The following is a 20049-nucleotide window of genomic DNA, read 5'->3' as shown; positions in this document are numbered from 1 at the left end:
CAATTTGGTATTTTATATTAATAGATTTGAGGACACTTTTAGTTAGCCATGGGCTGTTTAGCCTCTTTTCTGTGATCTGTTTCGTTTTGACTGGGCAATGTTTGTTGTAGAGGTTAAGGCATTTATGTAAACAAATTTTGATATCCTTATCTATATTATTACTGTCATCTAGCTCTCTCTGCCAATCATTGGCACCTAGAGCTAGTTTTAGGTTTATCGATGTCTCGTCATGCAAGCGAAATGAGATCTTTCTTGTTTCTTGAGGCAGTTTAGGTAAGTTGTTATGAGAAAGGTAGGATAGTGGTCTGTGGTGTTGTCTGTGATTATACCTGCTTGTAGTGGTCTGTGGTGTTATCTGTGATTATACCTGCTTGTAGTGGTCTGTGGTGTTATCTGTGATTATACCCGCTTGTAGTGGTCTGTGGTGTTGTCCGTGATTATACCCGCTTGTAGTGGTCTGTGGTGTTATCTGTGATTATACCCGCTTGTAGTGGTCTGTGGTGTTATCTGTGATTATACCCGCTTGTAGTGGTCTGTGGTGTTATCTGTGATTATACCCGCTTGTAGTGGTCTGTGGTGTTATCTGTGATTATACCTGCTTGTAGTGGTCTGTGGTGTTATCTGTGATTATACCTGCTTGTAGTGGTCTGTGGTGTTATCTGTGATTATACCTGCTTGTAGTGGTCTGTGGTGTTATCTGTGATTATACCCGCTTGTAGTGGTCTGTGGTGTTATCTGTGATTATACCTGCTTGTAGTGGTCTGTGGTGTTATCTGTGATTATACCTGCTTGTAGTGGTCTGTGGTGTTATCTGTGATTATACCCGCTTGTAGTGGTCTGTGGTGTTATCTGTGATTATACCTGCTTGTAGTGGTCTGTGGTGTTATCTGTGATTATACCTGCTTGTAGTGGTCTGTGGTGTTATCTGTGATTATACCCGCTTGTAGTGGTCTGTGGTGTTATCTGTGATTATACCTGCTTGTAGTGGTCTGTGGTGTTATCTGTGATTATACCTGCTTGTAGTGGTCTGTGGTGTTATCTGTGATTATACCTGCTTGTAGTGGTCTGTGGTGTTATCTGTGATTATACCTGCTTGTAGTGGTCTGTGGTGTTATCTGTGATTATACCCGCTTGTAGTGGTCTGTGGTGTTATCTGTGATTATACCTGCTTTTAGTGGTCTGTGGTGTTATCTGTGATTATACCCGCTTGTAGTGGTCTGTGGTGTTATCTGTGATTATACCTGCTTGTAGTGGTCTGTGGTGTTATCTGTGATTATACCCGCTTGTAGTGGTCTGTGGTGTTATCTGTGATTATACCTGCTTGTAGTGGTCTGTGGTGTTATCTGTGATTACACCTGCTTGTAGTGGTCTGTGGTGTTATCTGTGATTATACCCGCTTGTAGTGGTCTGTGGTGTTATCTGTGATTATACCTGCTTTTAGTGGTCTGTTGTGTTATCTGTGATTATACCCGCTTGTAGTGGTCTGTGGTGTTATCTGTGATTATACCTGCTTGTAGTGGTCTGTGGTGTTATCTGTGATTATACCTGCTTGTAGTGGTCTGTGGTGTTATCTGTGATTATACCCGCTTGTAGTGGTCTGTGGTGTTATCTGTGATTATACCTGCTTGTAGTGGTCTGTGGTGTTATCTGTGATTATACCTGCTTGTAGTGGTCTGTGGTGTTATCTGTGATTATACCCGCTTGTAGTGGTCTGTGGTGTTATCTGTGATTATACCTGCTTGTAGTGGTCTGTGGTGTTATCTGTGATTATACCTGCTTGTAGTGGTCTGTGGTGTTATCTGTGATTATACCTGCTTGTAGTGGTCTGTGGTGTTATCTGTGATTATACCTGCTTGTAGTGGTCTGTGGTGTTATCTGTGATTATACCCGCTTGTAGTGGTCTGTGGTGTTATCTGTGATTATACCTGCTTTTAGTGGTCTGTGGTGTTATCTGTGATTATACCCGCTTGTAGTGGTCTGTGGTGTTATCTGTGATTATACCTGCTTGTAGTGGTCTGTGGTGTTATCTGTGATTATACCCGCTTGTAGTGGTCTGTGGTGTTATCTGTGATTATACCTGCTTGTAGTGGTCTGTGGTGTTATCTGTGATTATACCTGCTTGTAGTGGTCTGTGGTGTTATCTGTGATTATACCCGCTTGTAGTGGTCTGTGGTGTTATCTGTGATTATACCTGCTTGTAGTGGTCTGTGGTGTTATCTGTGATTACACCTGCTTGTAGTGGTCTGTGGTGTTATCTGTGATTATACCCGCTTGTAGTGGTCTGTGGTGTTATCTGTGATTATACCTGCTTTTAGTGGTCTGTTGTGTTATCTGTGATTATACCCGCTTGTAGTGGTCTGTGGTGTTATCTGTGATTATACCTGCTTGTAGTGGTCTGTGGTGTTATCTGTGATTATACCTGCTTGTAGTGGTCTGTGGTGTTATCTGTGATTATACCCGCTTGTAGTGGTCTGTGGTGTTATCTGTGATTATACCCGCTTGTAGTGGTCTGTGGTGTTATCTGTGATTATACCTGCTTGTAGTGGTCTGTGGTGTTATCTGTGATTATACCTGCTTGTAGTGGTCTGTGGTGTTATCTGTGATTATACCCGCTTGTAGTGGTCTGTGGTGTTATCTGTGATTATACCTGCTTGTAGTGGTCTGTGGTGTTATCTGTGATTACACCTGCTTGTAGTGGTCTGTGGTGTTATCTGTGATTATACCCGCTTGTAGTGGTCTGTGGTGTTATCTGTGATTATACCTGCTTTTAGTGGTCTGTTGTGTTATCTGTGATTATACCCGCTTGTAGTGGTCTGTGGTGTTATCTGTGATTATACCTGCTTGTAGTGGTCTGTGGTGTTATCTGTGATTATACCTGCTTGTAGTGGTCTGTGGTGTTATCTGTGATTATACCCGCTTGTAGTGGTCTGTGGTGTTATCTGTGATTATACCTGCTTGTAGTGGTCTGTGGTGTTATCTGTGATTATACCTGCTTGTAGTGGTCTGTGGTGTTATCTGTGATTATACCCGCTTGTAGTGGTCTGTGGTGTTATCTGTGATTATACCTGCTTGTAGTGGTCTGTGGTGTTATCTGTGATTATACCTGCTTGTAGTGGTCTGTGGTGTTATCTGTGATTGTACCTGCTTGTAGTGGTCTGTGGTGTTATCTGTGATTATACCTGCTTGTAGTGGTCTGTGGTGTTATCTGTGATTATACCCGCTTGTAGTGGTCTGTGGTGTTATCTGTGATTATACCTGCTTTTAGTGGTCTGTGGTGTTATCTGTGATTATACCCGCTTGTAGTGGTCTGTGGTGTTATCTGTGATTATACCTGCTTGTAGTGGTCTGTGGTGTTATCTGTGATTATACCCGCTTGTAGTGGTCTGTGGTGTTATCTGTGATTATACCTGCTTGTAGTGGTCTGTGGTGTTATCTGTGATTATACCTGCTTGTAGTGGTCTGTGGTGTTATCTGTGATTATACCCGCTTGTAGTGGTCTGTGGTGTTATCTGTGATTATACCTGCTTGTAGTGGTCTGTGGTGTTATCTGTGATTACACCTGCTTGTAGTGGTCTGTGGTGTTATCTGTGATTATACCCGCTTGTAGTGGTCTGTGGTGTTATCTGTGATTATACCTGCTTTTAGTGGTCTGTTGTGTTATCTGTGATTATACCCGCTTGTAGTGGTCTGTGGTGTTATCTGTGATTATACCTGCTTGTAGTGGTCTGTGGTGTTATCTGTGATTATACCTGCTTGTAGTGGTCTGTGGTGTTATCTGTGATTATACCCGCTTGTAGTGGTCTGTGGTGTTATCTGTGATTATACCTGCTTGTAGTGGTCTGTGGTGTTATCTGTGATTATACCTGCTTGTAGTGGTCTGTGGTGTTATCTGTGATTATACCCGCTTGTAGTGGTCTGTGGTGTTATCTGTGATTACACCTGCTTTTAGTGGTCTGTGATGTTATCTGTGATTATACCCGCTTGTAGTGGTCTGTGGTGTTATCTGTGATTATACCTGCTTTTAGTGGTCTGTGGTGTTATCTGTGATTATACCCGCTTGTAGTGGTCTGTGGTGTTATCTGTGATTATACCCGCTTGTAGTGGTCTGTGGTGTTATCTGTGATTATACCCGCTTGTAGTGGTCTGTGGTGTTATCTGTGATTATACCCGCTTGTAGTGGTCTGTGGTGTTATCTGTGATTATACCTGCTTGTAGTGGTCTGTTGTGTTATCTGTGATTATACCTGCTTTTAGTGGTCTGTGGTGTTATCTGTGATTATACCCGCTTGTAGTGGTCTGTGGTGTTATCTGTGATTATACCCGCTTGTAGTGGTCTGTGGTGTTATCTGTGATTATACCTGCTTTTAGTGGTCTGTGGTGTTATCTGTGATTATACCTGCTTTTAGTGGTCTGTGGTGTTATCTGTGATTATACCCGCTTGTAGTGGTCTGTGGTGTTATCTGTGATTATACCCGCTTGTAGTGGTCTGTGGTGTTATCTGTGATTATACCTGCTTGTAGTGGTCTGTGGTGTTATCTGTGATTATACCTGCTTGTAGTGGTCTGTGGTGTTATCTGTGATTATACCTGCTTGTAGTGGGGATATTATGTTGGTACAGATATGGTCGAGTAACGAGGCACTAGTGTCAGAGATTCTTGTTGACTTTGTTACAGTGGGTAGCAATAAGCTGTTGTTCATAGCATTTGTGAAATCAACTACTGGAGGGTCGGTTGCTTGGATAAGATTGATGTTGAAATCTCCTGCTAGTATCAGGTGGTGTTTATTCACCTCTGACTCAACTATCATGTTTCTAAGGTTATTGCTAAAAGTGTAAGTGTAAGTTTGTTTTCTAGTTCACTAATCTTTGAGTTTTGTGTCGTAAGATGATATTCAGGGTCTATAATTCTCGTGTTTTGGGTATGTAGAGAGGACTCTAGGTCCCCAATGAGTTTTTCATAGGTTTCGTTTTGTTATCTTAGCATACTATTTTCCTGTAGAATTTTATCAATGGAGTCGGGTCGTTGTTGAGGACTGAATTCCTGAGCTATACCTTTGAGTGTTGACGAATTGTAATCTATGTTGCCGTTTGTGGTGAAGAGATCTCAGGTGTTATCCGTAGTTGTAGAGAAGTCAGCTTGGGTGCGAGTCATGGATGAGGATGAGTGCTGAGAGAATCCGGAGAAGGTTTTGGAGTCGTCCGCCATTGTTGTTGTTGCCATATATATCTGAAAATTGATAAAAGATTGCCTTTTGTGATGGAATATTTATGGCAGTTTCCAATGAAGGTGTTTTTCTTAAGTAATTAAATTACGTGCAAAATTAAAATATATTGTGAATGGAAATTATTCTGAAGTTTGTTGAGGTAACCTGGAAACTTCACCTTTGTTGTCTGAAGGTTGTTGTGGTCACCTGGAAACTTCACCTTTGTTGTCTGAAGGTTGTTGTGGTCACCTGGAAACTTCACCTTTGTTGTCTGAAGGTTGTTGTGGTCACCTGGAAACTTCACTTTTGTTGTCTGAAGGTTGTTGTGGTCACCTGGAAACTTCACCTTTGTTGTCTGAAGGTTGTTGTGGTCACCTGGAAACTTCACCTTTGTTGTCTGAAGGTTGTTGTGGTCACCTGGAAACTTTACCTTTGTTGTCTGAAGGTTGTTGTGGTCACCTGGAAACTTTACCTTTGTTGTCTGAAGGTTGTTGTGGTCACCTGGAAACTTTACCTTTGTTGTCTGAAGGTTGTTGTGGTCACCTGGAAACTTCACCTTTGTTGTCTGAAGGTTGTTGTGGTCACCTGGAAACTTTACCTTTGTTGTCTGAAGGTTGTTGTGGTCACCTGGAAACTTTACCTTTGTTGTCTGAAGGTTGTTGTGGTCACCTGGAAACTTTACCTTTGTTGTCTGAAGGTTGTTGTGGTCACCTGGAAACTTCACCTTTGTTGTCTGAAGGTTGTTGTGGTCACCTGGAAACATTACCTTTGTTGTCTGAAGGTTGTTGTGGTCACCTGGAAACTTTACCTTTGTTGTCTGAAGGTTGTCGTGGTCGCCTGGAAACTTCACCTTTCCTGCTGTGGGAAAAAAATTAAAATTCCTCACTTTATTTTATTTACATTTCTAATTCAAATATAATTGTTGTAAGACAGTGTTAGTACTTAAGAAAATGTAATTATCTTAATATTACTTATGATTAACAATTATGTTTAGTATATTCACGAAGCTCTAAGCCTAGGTGAAGCCTTGTCGGCAAGAGGAAGGTTCGGGGCAAGAGGAAGCCTCTGGGGAAAAGGAAGCCTCGGGGAGAGAGGAAGCTCCGAGGTAAGAGGAAACTTCGGGGGAAGAGGAAGCTCCGAGGCAAGAGGAAGCTTCGAGGCAAGAGGAAGCTCCGGAGCAAGAGGAAGCTTCGTGGCAAGAGGAAGCTCCAAGACAAGAGGAAGCTCCGATGCAAGAGGAAGCTCCGAGGCTAGAAGAAGCTTCGAGGCAAGAAGAAGCTCCGAGGCAAGAGGAAGCTCCGAGGTAAGAGGAAGCTTCGGAGCAAGAGGAAGCTCCGAGGCAAGAGGAAGCTCTGGAGCAAGAGGAAGCTCCGGGGCAAGAGGAAGCTCCGAGGCAAGAGGAAGCTCTGGGGTCAGTGGTCAGTCGTCACGTAAGGTCACAGACCCTGAGCTGCTTTGGGGATTCGCGTGGACTGATCACAAATCACTCAGTTTTAATATATCATGGAATTCCCCTAATAATGGCAATCAAGTCTCTGTCCCTGACTTCCGCTTGGCTGATTTCATGGGACTGAAAAATTACTTAGGTGGGCTGAACTGGAATGACCTGACTAAGGGTCAGGTAGGTGGTGATGGTTACCGATATGACGCTTTCCAGGGCATAGTTCTAGCTGCTCAGTCAAATTATGTTCCAAATAGGGAAATCAGATCAAACAAAAATGATCCTAAATGGATGAACAATAGATTAAAATATCTAATTGGTCAAAAGAGAGGCATATATAGGCAAATCAAAAGAGGAGAGGGGCAATTAAGAAATCGATATATTCAGTTAAAGAGTGAAATAAAAAAGGGAATTAGAAAAGTAAAAAGAGATTAAGAGGTTAAAGTTGCAAGAGAATCGAAGACTAACCCAAAAGGATTCTTTCAGGTATACAGAAGTAAGATCAGGGACAAGATAGGCCCACTCAAAAGTTCCTCGGGTCAGCTCACTGACAGTGATAAGGAAATGTGTAGAATTTTTAACACATGCTTCCTCTCAGTTTTTACACAGGAGGATACCAGCGATATTCCAGAAATGATAAATTATGTGGAACAGGACGATAATAAACTGTGCACGATTAGGGTCACAAGTGACATGGTCCTTAGGCAAATAGATAAATTAAAACCTAACAAATCCCCAGGCCCTGATGAACTGTATGCAAGGGTTCTAAAGGAATGTAAAGAGGAGCTTAGCAAACCTTTGGCTAATCTTTTCAACATATCACTACAAACTGGCATGGTGCCAGATAAGTGGAAAATGGCAAATGTGATGCCTATTTTCAAAGCAGGTGACAGGTCCTTAGCTTCGAACTATAGACCAATAAGCCTAACCTCCATAGTGGGAAAATTTATGGAATCAATAATTGCCGAGGCAGTTCGTAGCCACCTTGAAAAGCATAAATTAATCAACGAATCTCAGCATGGTTTTACAAAGGGGCGTTCCTGCCTTACGAATTTATTAATTTTTTTCACTAAGGTATTTGAGGAGGTAGATCATGGTAATGAATATGATATTGTGTATATGGACTTCAGTAAGGCTTTTGACAGGGTCCCACACAAGAGACTATTGAGGAAAATTAAGGCACATGGAATAGGAGGAGAATTTTTTTCCTGGATAGAGGCATGGTTGACAAATAGGCAGCAGAGAGTTTGCATAAATGGGGGAGAAATCAGAGTGGGGAAGCGTCACGAGCGGTGTTCCACAGGGGTCAGTGTTGGGCCCCCTGTTGTTCACAATCTACATAAACGACATAGATGAGGGCATAAAGAGCGACATCAGCAAGTTTGCCGATGACACCAAAATAGGCCGTCGAATTCATTCTGACGAGGACATTAGAGCACTCCAGGAAGATTTGAGTAGACTGATGCAGTGGTCGGAGAGGTGGCAGATGCAGTTAAATATAGACAAATGCAAAGTTCTAAATGTTAGGTAAGACACATATGCAACATTTAGGTATCTTTATTATGAAACGTTTCGCCTACACAGTAGGCTTCTTCAGTCAAGTACAGAAAAGTTGATAGAAGCAGAAGCTCCATCCTGTCACTTCTTCTCCATATTGTTTCATACTATGGAACAATGCTCTTCTCCAGACTGAGGGACTGACCACCTCAAAACTTTAAGGGTGATGGACTGATTACATCTGACCGAGGAAAACAAGAGGATTCGTAGTAGTCCTCCTGTTTCGAGTCCTCAGGTCAAGAAGGGATCGTGGTCAGTGGCTGGACAGCAGGGGACGACGAAGTTGACGATCAAGAAGACGAATGGAAAGCCAGAAACGATGAAGAAGAAAGAGACTGCTGTGGAAACTCCCGTGGAAACCTCCAACGCATTCTCGGTGCTACCCGACGAATGTGAGTCTACTACTGGGATCGTCACGACGAACGACAACAAGGAAGGTAAGAATATTGTTGTTGTTGGGGATAGCCAGGTTAGATACATGGATAGGGCATTCTGCTTGAAGGACAGGAGTAGGAGACAAAGGGTATGCTTTCCTGGGGCTGGGATGGAGGACATTGTTAGCCGGCTTGACAACATCATGAACGGTAATGGGATCAATCCTATTGTTTGCCTCAGTGCTGGAGGCAATGATGTAGGCAAGCGTAGAAGTGAGGATTTAGTTAGAAAGTTCAGGACAGCTATAGACATGATTAGGAAGAAGGGGGGGCGCCCTGTTATATGTGGCATTTTGCCAAGAAGAGGTGTTGGTAATGAATGGTTGTCCAGAGCAATTGGTATTAATTGTTGGCTGGATAAACACTGTAAGGATAATGCAGTACCATTCATTGACAACTGGGACAACTTCTATGGCCGAAATGACATGTATGCCAGGGATGGGGTTCACTTATCCAGGGCAGGTGTGGGTTTTCTTGCTAACTCATTTGAGGGGGTTGTTAGGACTTTAAACTAGGATTAGTTAGAGGTATGGGTTTTTGCAGGAAAACTGTGAAGTCGCAGGGTAGTAATATGAGTACTAGGAGAACTAGTAATAGGCAAAATGAGGTGGATATTGGAAAGCCAGTGGCACTAATTGACAAGGACAGTAATAGGTTTAGTGGAATAATAGAAAAAAGCAGGAAGGGTAAAGAGAGAGGAGGGTCATTAAAAGTTTATTACACAAATAGTCGCAGTGCTAGGAATAAGATGGGCGAGTTGAGACTAGTTGCTAGTGCAGGTAACATAGATGTATTTGCCATTACTGAGACGTGGTTTAGTTCAAAAAGTCGGGACATGCCTGCAGAATGTCACATTCAGGGTTATAAATTGTTCCAAGTAGATAGAAGTATCGGGAAGGGGGGTGGGGTGGCATTGTATGTCCGAGATCGCTTGAACTGTTGCATAAAAACGGGTATTAAGTCTGAAGTAACACATACAGAGTCTGTTTGGATAGAATTTTCAGAGGGGCATGAAAAATTAATTTTAGGTGTGATATACCGTCCCCCAAATTTAGATAGGGACCAAGGGAGACTACTATGGGAGGAAATTGTTAGGGCCACAAGGCACGATAATGTAGTAATTCTAGGAGACTTTAACTTTAGTCATATTGATTGGAATTTCTTGACTGGGAATTTAGAATCATACGATTTCTTAGAAGTAGTTCAGGATTGTTTTTTGAAGCAGTTTGTGACAGAACCTACAAGGGGAAATAACCTGCTTGACTTAGTTCTGGCAAACAATGAATCCCTTGTTAATAATTTAGAAGTTTCAGAGGAACTGGGTGCTAGCGACCACAAATCAATTACATTTAGAATTGAATGGAAGTATGATAGTAGGGATAACTCAGTAACAGTCCCAGATTTTCGCTTAGCAGATTACGATGGGCTTAGAGAACACTTATCATCTGTTGACTGGGGTAACGAAGAGAGCTATCAATATGACAGTTTTCTGAACACAATACATGCTGCTCAAAGAACGTTTATCCCTTATAAGGAAATTAGATCAAATAGAAATGACCCTAAATGGATGAATAATAGGCTGAAATATCTACTAGGGCATAAGAAAGGAATTTATAGGCGTATCAAAAGAGGCGAGGGTCATCTTATGAATCAGTATATTGACATTAAGAGGGACATTAAAAAGGGGATAAGAAAAGCTAAAGGGGACTATGAAATTAAAGTTGCTAGGGATTCTAAAACTAATCCAAAAAGTTTTTTCCAGGTATATAGAACAAAAGTCAGAGATAAGATAGGTCCCCTTAAAAATAACTATGGGCATCTTACTGACAAAGAGAATGAAATGTGCTCGATTTTAAATAATTATTTTCTCTCGGTTTTTACACAGGAAGACACTAATAATATCCCGGTAATTAATTTTTATAGTGGATCAGAAGAAGATAAATTATGTAACATCACAGTCACTAGTGAAATGGTTGTGAAGCAGATAGACCGACTGAAGCAAAATAAGTCACCGGGTCCTGATGAGGTTTTTTCAAGGGTTCTTAAGGAATGCAAAATGGAAGTCTGTGAACCATTAACTAATATTTTTAATTTATCTCTTCAAACAGGTGTAGTGTCTGATATGTGGAAGATGGCTAATGTAATTCCTATTTTTAAAACAGGGGACAAGTCGTTACCGTCAAATTACCGCCCAATAAGCCTGACCTCAATTGTAGGCAAGTTGCTAGAGTCAATTATAGCTGAGATTATAAGAAGCCATCTCGATAAGCATAGCTTGATTAATGATACTCAGCATGGATTCACAAGAGGCCGGTCTTGTCTAACTAATTTATTAACTTTCTTCAGTAAAGCTTTTGAGGCTGTTGACCACGATAAAGAATTTGATGTTGTTTACTTGGATTTTAGTATGCATTTGATAGAGTTCCGCACCAAAGACTGTTGAGGAAAGTAGCAGCTCATGGCGGAAATAAATGGTATAAAATACCGACACAATGGCAATATAAACACAAATGCAGTATAATGTGATCCTTTATTGACTACGTTTCGCCCACACAGTGGGCTTTTTCAAGTCACAAACAGAACTACCTGGGGTGGAAGGAAAGCGAGTATTTATAGTCATCACTTATTTCTATATCCGACAACTTCAACCAGAATAGTGGCTTCTATAACATAGCTGAACCACTTGCCAAGAAACTTCTTCATCGCTATCCCACATAAGAACACTGTAGAAGGTCTGCTCACAAACTTGTCCAGTCTCCTTTCCAAGCTACCCAAGTTTTTAGACTCTACAACCCAACTCGGTACATCATCAGATGCAGCATTGTTCACCTGACCTCAGCCGGACTATAAATACTCGCGTTCCTTCCACCCCAGGTAGTTCTGTTTGTGACTTGAAAAAGCCCACTGTGTGGGCGAAACGTAGTCAATAAAGGATCACATTATACTGCATTTGTGTTTATATTGCCAGCAGCTCATGGCATTGGGGGGAGGGTGCTCTCGTGGATCGAGTCATGGCTCACAGACAGGAAGCAGAGAGTGTCCATAAATGGGGTTAAATCCGGGTGGGGATCAGTAACAAGTGGCGTTCCACAGGGATCAGTCTTGGGCCCGTTGTTGTTTATAATATATATCAATGATCTTGATGAAGGAATTGCTAGTGATATGAGCAAATTCGCCGATGACACGAAGATAGGTAGGATAATTGATTCAAACGTAGATGTTAGGGAACTTCAGGAGGATTTAGACAAACTCTACTCTTGGTCAGAAAAGTGGCAGATGCAGTTCAATGTGGATAAATGCAGGGTTATGAAGCTCGGGAGTGTCTATAACCCCAGCACTTATAAGTTAAATAATGTAGAACTTAGCCATACAGATTGCGAAAAGGACTTGGGGGTTATGGTAAGCAGCAACCTTAAACCAAGACAGCAATGCCTAAGCGTACGTAATAAGGCAAATAGATTACTAGGATTTATATCAAGAAGTGTAAGCAACAGAAGTCCAGAGGTCATACTGCAGCTTTATACATCATTAGTAAGGCCTCACCTAGATTATGCAGCTCAATTCTGGTCTCCATATTACAGAATGGACATAAATTCGTTAGAAAACATTCAGCGTAGGATGACTAAATTAATACATAGCATTAGAAATCTTCCTTATGAAGAAAGATTGAAGACTCTTAAGTTACATTCACTTGTTAGACGAAGAATGAGGGGAGACCTGATCGAAGTGTATAAGTGGAAGATAGGTATTAATAGGGGTGATATTAACAAGGTCTTGAGGATATCTCTCCAAGAGAGAACCCGCAGTAATGGATTTAAATTAGATAAGTTTAGATTTAGAAAGGACATAGGAAAGTATTGGTTTGGAAATAGGGTAGTTGATGAGTGGAACAGTCTACCTAGTTGGGTTATTGAGGCTAGGACTTTGGGTAGTTTCAAATTTAGGTTGGATAAGTACATGAGTGGGAGGGGTTGGATTTGAGTGGGACTTGCACATCGGAGCTTGTTTCTTGGGTGGCATTGAAAATTGGGATGGGCAAATGTTTTGTTAGTGGGATGAATTGTAAAGGACCTGCCTAGTATGGGCCAACAGGCCTTCTGCAGTGTTCCTCCTTTCTTATGTTCTTATGTTCTTATGTATCTTCTGCTTCTATCAACTTTTCTGTACTTGTTAGGTAAGACACATATGCAACAGTTGCATATGTGTCTTACCTAACAATCTGTCGGTATTTTATACCATTTTAATGTTCTTTTCTGTACTTGACTGAAGAAGCCTACTGTGTAGGCGAAACGTTTCATAATAAAGATACCTAAATGTTGTTAGGTAAGACACATATGCAACAGTTAGACAACTTTATTCCGAAACGTTTCGCCTACACAGTAGGCTTCTTCAGTCGAATACAGAAAGTAGGCAGGAACAGTAGAGATGTGAAGACGATGTAATCAGTCCATCACCCTTAAAGTCGTAGAATTTGAGGTTGTCAGTCCCTCGGCCTGGAGAAGTTCAGTTCCATAGTCAGGAACTATCTGAAGATTAAGCGACAGTGCGGAGACTTAAATACTGTCGGAAGGAGAGGTGCAGGGTAGTAGTAGTAGTAGTAGTAGTAGTAGTAGTAGTGAGAGGCAACTGAGAGGTCATGTCCCTCTCAGATCCAACCCTTCTCACTTGAAAAGCTTGTCAAAGGTGTTTTCTGTACCAAGATGCCACGTGTTGCAGTGTCTGACAAGATGAACATCAAAATGGTATACAATACCGACAGGTTGTTAGGTAAGACACATATGCAACAGTTAGACAACTTTATTCCGAAACGTTTCGCCTACACAGTAGGCTTCTTCAGTCGAATACAGAAAGTAGGCAGGAACAGTAGAGATGTGAAGACGATGTAATCAGTCCATCACCCTTAAAGTCGTAGAATTTGAGGTTGTCAGTCCCTCGGCCTGGAGAAGTTCAGTTCCATAGTCAGGAACTATCTGAAGATTAAGCGACAGTGCGGAGACTTAAATACTGTCGGAAGGAGAGGTGTAGGGTAGTAGTAGTAGTAGTAGTAGTAGTAGTAGTAGTGAGAGGCAACTGAGAGGTCATGTCCCTCTCAGATCCAACCCTTCTCACTTGAAAAGCTTGTCAAAGGTGTTTTCTGTACCAAGATGCCACGTGTTGCAGTGTCTGACAAGATGAACATCAAAATGGTATACAATACCGACAGGTTGTTAGGTAAGACACATATGCAACAGTTAGACAACTTTATTCCGAAACGTTTCGCCTACACAGTAGGCTTCTTCAGTCGAATACAGAAAGTAGGCAGGAACAGTAGAGATGTGAAGACGATGTAATCAGTCCATCACCCTTAAAGTCGTAGAATTTGAGGTTGTCAGTCCCTCGGCCTGGAGAAGTTCAGTTCCATAGTCAGGAACTATCTGAAGATTAAGCGACAGTGCGGAGACTTAAATACTGTCGGAAGGAGAGGTGCAGGGTAGTAGTAGTAGTAGTAGTAGTAGTAGTAGTAGTAGAGAGGCAACTGAGAGGTCATGTCCCTCTCAGATCCAACCCTTCTCACTTGAAAAGCTTGTCAAAGGTGTTTTCTGTACCAAGATGCCACGTGTTGCAGTGTCTGACAAGATGAACATCAAAATGGTATACAATACCGACAGGTTGTTAGGTAAGACACATATGCAACAGTTAGACAACTTTATTCCGAAACGTTTCGCCTACACAGTAGGCTTCTTCAGTCGAATACAGAAAGTAGGCAGGAACAGTAGAGATGTGAAGACGATGTAATCAGTCCATCACCCTTAAAGTCGTAGAATTTGAGGTTGTCAGTCCCTCGGCCTGGAGAAGTTCAGTTCCATAGTCAGGAACTATCTGAAGATTAAGCGACAGTGCGGAGACTTAAATACTGTCGGAAGGAGAGGTGCAGGGTAGTAGTAGTAGTAGTAGTAGTAGTAGTAGTAGTGAGAGGAATAAAGTTGTCTAACTGTTGCATATGTGTCTTACCTAACAACCTGTCGGTATTGTATACCATTTTGATGTTCATCTTGTCAGACACTGCAACACGTGGCATCTTGGTACAGAAAACACCTTTGACAAGCTTTTCAAGTGAGAAGGGTTGGATCTGAGAGGGACATGACCTCTCAGTTGCCTCTCACTACTACTACTACTACTACTACTACTACTACTACTACTCCCCTGCACCTCTCCTTCCGACAGTATTTAAGTCTCCGCACTGTCGCTTAATCTTCAGATAGTTCCTGACTATGGAACTGAACTTCTCCAGGCCGAGGGACTGACAACCTCAAATTCTACGACTTTAAGGGTGATGGACTGATTACATCGTCTTCACATCTCTACTGTTCCTGCCTACTTTCTGTATTCGACTGAAGAAGCCTACTGTGTAGGCGAAACGTTTCGGAATAAAGTTGTCTAACTGTTGCATATGTGTCTTACCTAACAACCTGTCGGTATTGTATACCATTTTGATGTTCATCTTGTCAGACACTGCAACACGTGGCATCTTGGTACAGAAAACACCTTTGACAAGCTTTTCAAGTGAGAAGGGTTGGATCTGAGAGGGACATGACCTCTCAGTTGCCTCTCACTACTACTACTACTACTACTACTACTACTACTACCCTGCACCTCTCCTTCCGACAGTATTTAAGTCTCCGCACTGTCGCTTAATCTTCAGATAGTTCCTGACTATGGAACTGAACTTCTCCAGGCCGAGGGACTGACAACCTCAAATTCTACGACTTTAAGGGTGATGGACTGATTACATCGTCTTCACATCTCTACTGTTCCTGCCTACTTTCTGTATTCGACTGAAGAAGCCTACTGTGTAGGCGAAACGTTTCGGAATAAAGTTGTCTAACTGTTGCATATGTGTCTTACCTAACAACCTGTCGGTATTGTATACCATTTTGATGTTCATCTTGTCAGACACTGCAACACGTGGCATCTTGGTACAGAAAACACCTTTGACAAGCTTTTCAAGTGAGAAGGGTTGGATCTGAGAGGGACATGACCTCTCAGTTGCCTCTCACTACTACTACTACTACTACTACTACTACTACTACCCTGCACCTCTCCTTCCGACAGTATTTAAGTCTCCGCACTGTCGCTTAATCTTCAGATAGTTCCTGACTATGGAACTGAACTTCTCCAGGCCGAGGGACTGACAACCTCAAATTCTACGACTTTAAGGGTGATGGACTGATTACATCGTCTTCACATCTCTACTGTTCCTGCCTACTTTCTGTATTCGACTGAAGAAGCCTACTGTGTAGGCGAAACGTTTCGGAATAAAGTTGTCTAACTGTTGCATATGTGTCTTACCTAACAACCTGTCGGTATTGTATACCATTTTGATGTTCATACCTAACTGTTGCATATGTGTCTTACCTAACAACCTGTCGGTATTTTATACCATTTTAATGTTCAAAGTTCTAAATGTTGGACAGGACAATAACCATGCCACATATAAACTAAATAATGTAGATCTTAATATAACGGATTGCGAAAAAGATTTAGGAGTTCTGGTTATTAGTAATCTGAAACCAAGACAACAGTGCATAAGTGTTCGCAATAAAGCTAATAGAATCCTTGGCTTCATATCAAGAAGCATAAATAATAGGAGTCCTCAGGTTGTTCTTCAACTCTATACATCCTTGGTTAGGCCTCATTTAGATTATGCTGCACAGTTTTGGTCACCGTATTACAGAATGGATATAGTGTTAGGTAAGACACATATGCAACAGTTAGGTATCTTTATTTTGAAACGTTTCGCTTACACAGTAGGCTTCTTCAGTCGAGTACAGAAAAGTTGATAGAAGCAGAAGATACTTGAAGACGATGTAATCAGTCCATCACCCTTAAAGTTTTAAGGGTGTTGGACTGATTACATCGTCTTCAAGTATCTTCTGCTTCTATCAACTTTTCTGTACTCGACTGAAGAAGCCTACTGTGTAAGCGAAACGTTTCAAAATAAAGATACCTAACTGTTGCATATGTGTCTTACCTAACAATCTGTCGGTATTTTATACCATTTTAATGTTCATTCAGAATGGATATAAATTCTCTGGAAAATGTACAAAGGAGGATGACAAAGTTGATCCCATGTATCAGAAACCTTCCCTATGAGGATAGACTAAGGGCCCTGAGTCTGCACTCTCTAGAAAGACGTAGAATTAGGGGGGATATGATCGAGGTGTATTAATGGAAAACAGGAATAAATAAAGGGGATGTGAATAGTGTGCTGAAAATATCTAGCCTAGACAGGACTCGCAGCAATGGTTTTAAGTTAGAAAAATTCAGATTCAGGAAGGATATAGGAAAGTACTGGTTTGGTAATAGAGTTGTGGATGAGTGGAACAAACTCCCAAGTACAGTTATAGAGGCCAGAACGTTGTATAGCTTTAAAAATAGGTTGGATAAATACATGAGTGGATGTGGGTGGGTGTGAGTTGGACCTGATAGCTTGTGCTACCAGGTCGGTTGCCGTGTTCCTCCCAGGTCAGGTCAATGTGACCTGACCTGACTAGGTTAGGTGCATTGGCTAAAGCCGGTAGGAGACTTGGACCTGCCTCGCATGGGCCAGTAGGCCTGCTGCAGTGTTCCTTCGTTCTTTTAAGAACATAAGAAGAACATAAGAATGTAGGAACACTGCAGAAGGCCTACTGGCCCATACGAGGCAGGTCCTTATCAAAACGACATCTAGCTAAAGCTACTCAAGAAATAACTCCCGTACCCTTAACACCAATCAAACCCAGCCCCTCCCACTCATATATTTGTCCAGTCTCTTCTTAAAGCTACCCAAGGCCCTAACCTCTATCAGCCCACTGGGAAGACTGTTCCACGCATCTACAACTCTGTTAGAAAACCAGTACTTACCTATGTCCTTTCTAAATCTAAATTTATCCAACTTAAATCCATTATTCCTGGTTCTTACCTGGTTCGACACCCTCAGTACTTTATTAATGTCTCCCTTGTTTATGCCCGTCATCCACTTATACACTTCAATGATATCTCCCCTCATTCTACGCCTCTCCAGAGAGTGGAGATTTAAGGCTTTAAGTCTATCTTCATACGGGAGGTTCCTTACACAGTAAATCATTTTAGTCATTCTTCTCTGTATGTTCTCTAATGAGTCTATGTCCATCCTGTAGTAAGGGGACCAAAACTGAGCAGCATAATCTAAATGAGGCCTCACTAGTGATGTATAGAGCTGCAAAATAACTTTTGGACTTCTGTTACTTATACTTCTTGAGATAAATCCAAGTAATCTGTTGGCCTTGTTGCGCACACTGAGGCACTGCTGTCTTGGCTTTAGATTTCTGCTTGAACATCAAAATGGTATACAATACCGACAGGTTGTTAGGTAAGACACATATGCAACAGTTAGACAACTTTATTCCGAAACGTTTCGCCTACACAGTAGGCTTCTTCAGTCGAATACAGAAAGTAGGCAGGAACAGTAGAGATGTGAAGACGATGTAATCAGTCCATCACCCAGGCCGAGGGACTGACAACCTCAAATTCTACGACTTTAAGGGTGATGGACTGATTACATCGTCTTCACATCTCTACTGTTCCTGCCTACTTTCTGTATTCGACTGAAGAAGCCTACTGTGTAGGCGAAACGTTTCGGAATAAAGTTGTCTAACTGTTGCATATGTGTCTTACCTAACAGATTTCTGCTTACCATGACTCCCAAGTCTTTTTCACATTCTGTATGACCAAGCTCTACTTCACCTAGATTATAGCTTCGAGGGTTATTTTCATTACCAAGGGCAAGTACCTTACACTTATCCACATTAAACTTCATCTGCCATTTCTCAGACCAAGACATTAATTTGTTCAAATCGTCCTGGAGTTCATTGAGTGAATTATACGGCCTATCTTTGTATCATCAGCAAACTTACTCGTCACTAGTAATCCCTTCATCAAGGTCATTAATGTAAATTATGAACAAGAGAGGGCCTAAAACTGATCCTTGTGGAACGCCACTAGTGACTAATCCCCATTCAGATTTCACTCCATTAATGGTAACTCTCTGCTTTCTATTGGTAAGCCATGCCTCAATCCATGCTAGAACTTTACCTCCTATACTATGAGCTGCCACTTTTCTTAAGAGTCTCTTGTGAGGTACTCTGTGGAAGGCTTTACTAAAATCCAAATAAACAATATCATATTCCTTATCACTGTCAACTGCCTCAAATGTTCTATTGAAGAACGTCAGTAAGTTTGTCAGGCAGGAACGACCTCTCGTGAATCCATGCTGAGATTCATTTATCAAGTTATGCTCCTCAAGGTGACTTCTGATAATGTCAGCTATAATTGATTCTAATAACTTGCCCACTATAGATGTCAGGCTTGATGAGAGTAAGACACATCTTGTCGGTATTATATACCTTTCGTACACAAGATGTCAGGCTTATTGGACGGTTGTTAGGTAAGACACATATGCAACAGTTAGGTATCTTTATTATGAAACGTTTCGCCTACACAGTAGGCTTCTTCAGTCAAGTACAGAAAAGTTGATAGAAGCAGAAGATACTTGAAGACGATGTAATCAGTCCATCACCCTTAAAGTTTTGAGGTGGTCAGTCCCTCCCATCTTATTGGACGGTAATTTGAAGGAGTGGACTTATCCCCTGATTTGAATATAGGAACCACATTAGCCATCTTCCACATCTCTGGCACAACACTGGTAAGGATGGACGCATTGAATACACTCGTTAATGGCTGACTAAGCTCCATCTTGCATTCCTTAAGTACCCTTGAAAACAACTCATCGGGTCCCGGGGACTTATTTCGTTTCTGTTTGTCTATCTGTTTAATAACCATGTCCCTCGTGACAGTAATATTAGTTAACTTAAATTCATCAGGAACTAAATAATTGTTAATTACTGGAATCTCATTTACATCTTCCTGTTAGGAAAGACACATATGCAACAGTTAGGTATCTTTATTTCGAAACGTTTCGCCTACACAGTAGGCTTCTTCAGTCGAGTACAGAAAAGTTGATAGAAGCAGAAGATACTTGAAGACGATGTAATCAGTCCATCACCCTTAAAGTTTTGAGGTGGTCAGTCCCTCAGTCTGGAGAAGAGCATTGTTCCGTTGTCTGAAACAATATGAAGTTGAAGTGACAGGATGGAGCCTTATATACTGCCAGGAGGTGAGACGTAGGTTGCTTTGGGAGGGCAAGTCCCTCTCAAACCCAGCCGTTCTCACCAGTAGAGGTTGTCGAAGTTGATGGTCTGTACCAAGATACCCTTGTGTTGCAGTGTCTGACAGAATGAACATTAAAATGGTATAAAATACCGACAGATTGTTAGGAAAGACACATATGCAACAGTTAGGGTTTGAGAGGGACCTGCCCTCCCAAAGCAACCTACGTCTCACCTCCTGGCAGTATATA

Source organism: Cherax quadricarinatus, chromosome 44 (assembly GCF_038502225.1).
Source record: "Cherax quadricarinatus isolate ZL_2023a chromosome 44, ASM3850222v1, whole genome shotgun sequence".
Classification (NCBI taxonomy): Eukaryota; Metazoa; Arthropoda; class Malacostraca; order Decapoda; family Parastacidae; genus Cherax; species Cherax quadricarinatus.
This window is presented reverse-complemented; position numbering follows the sequence as displayed.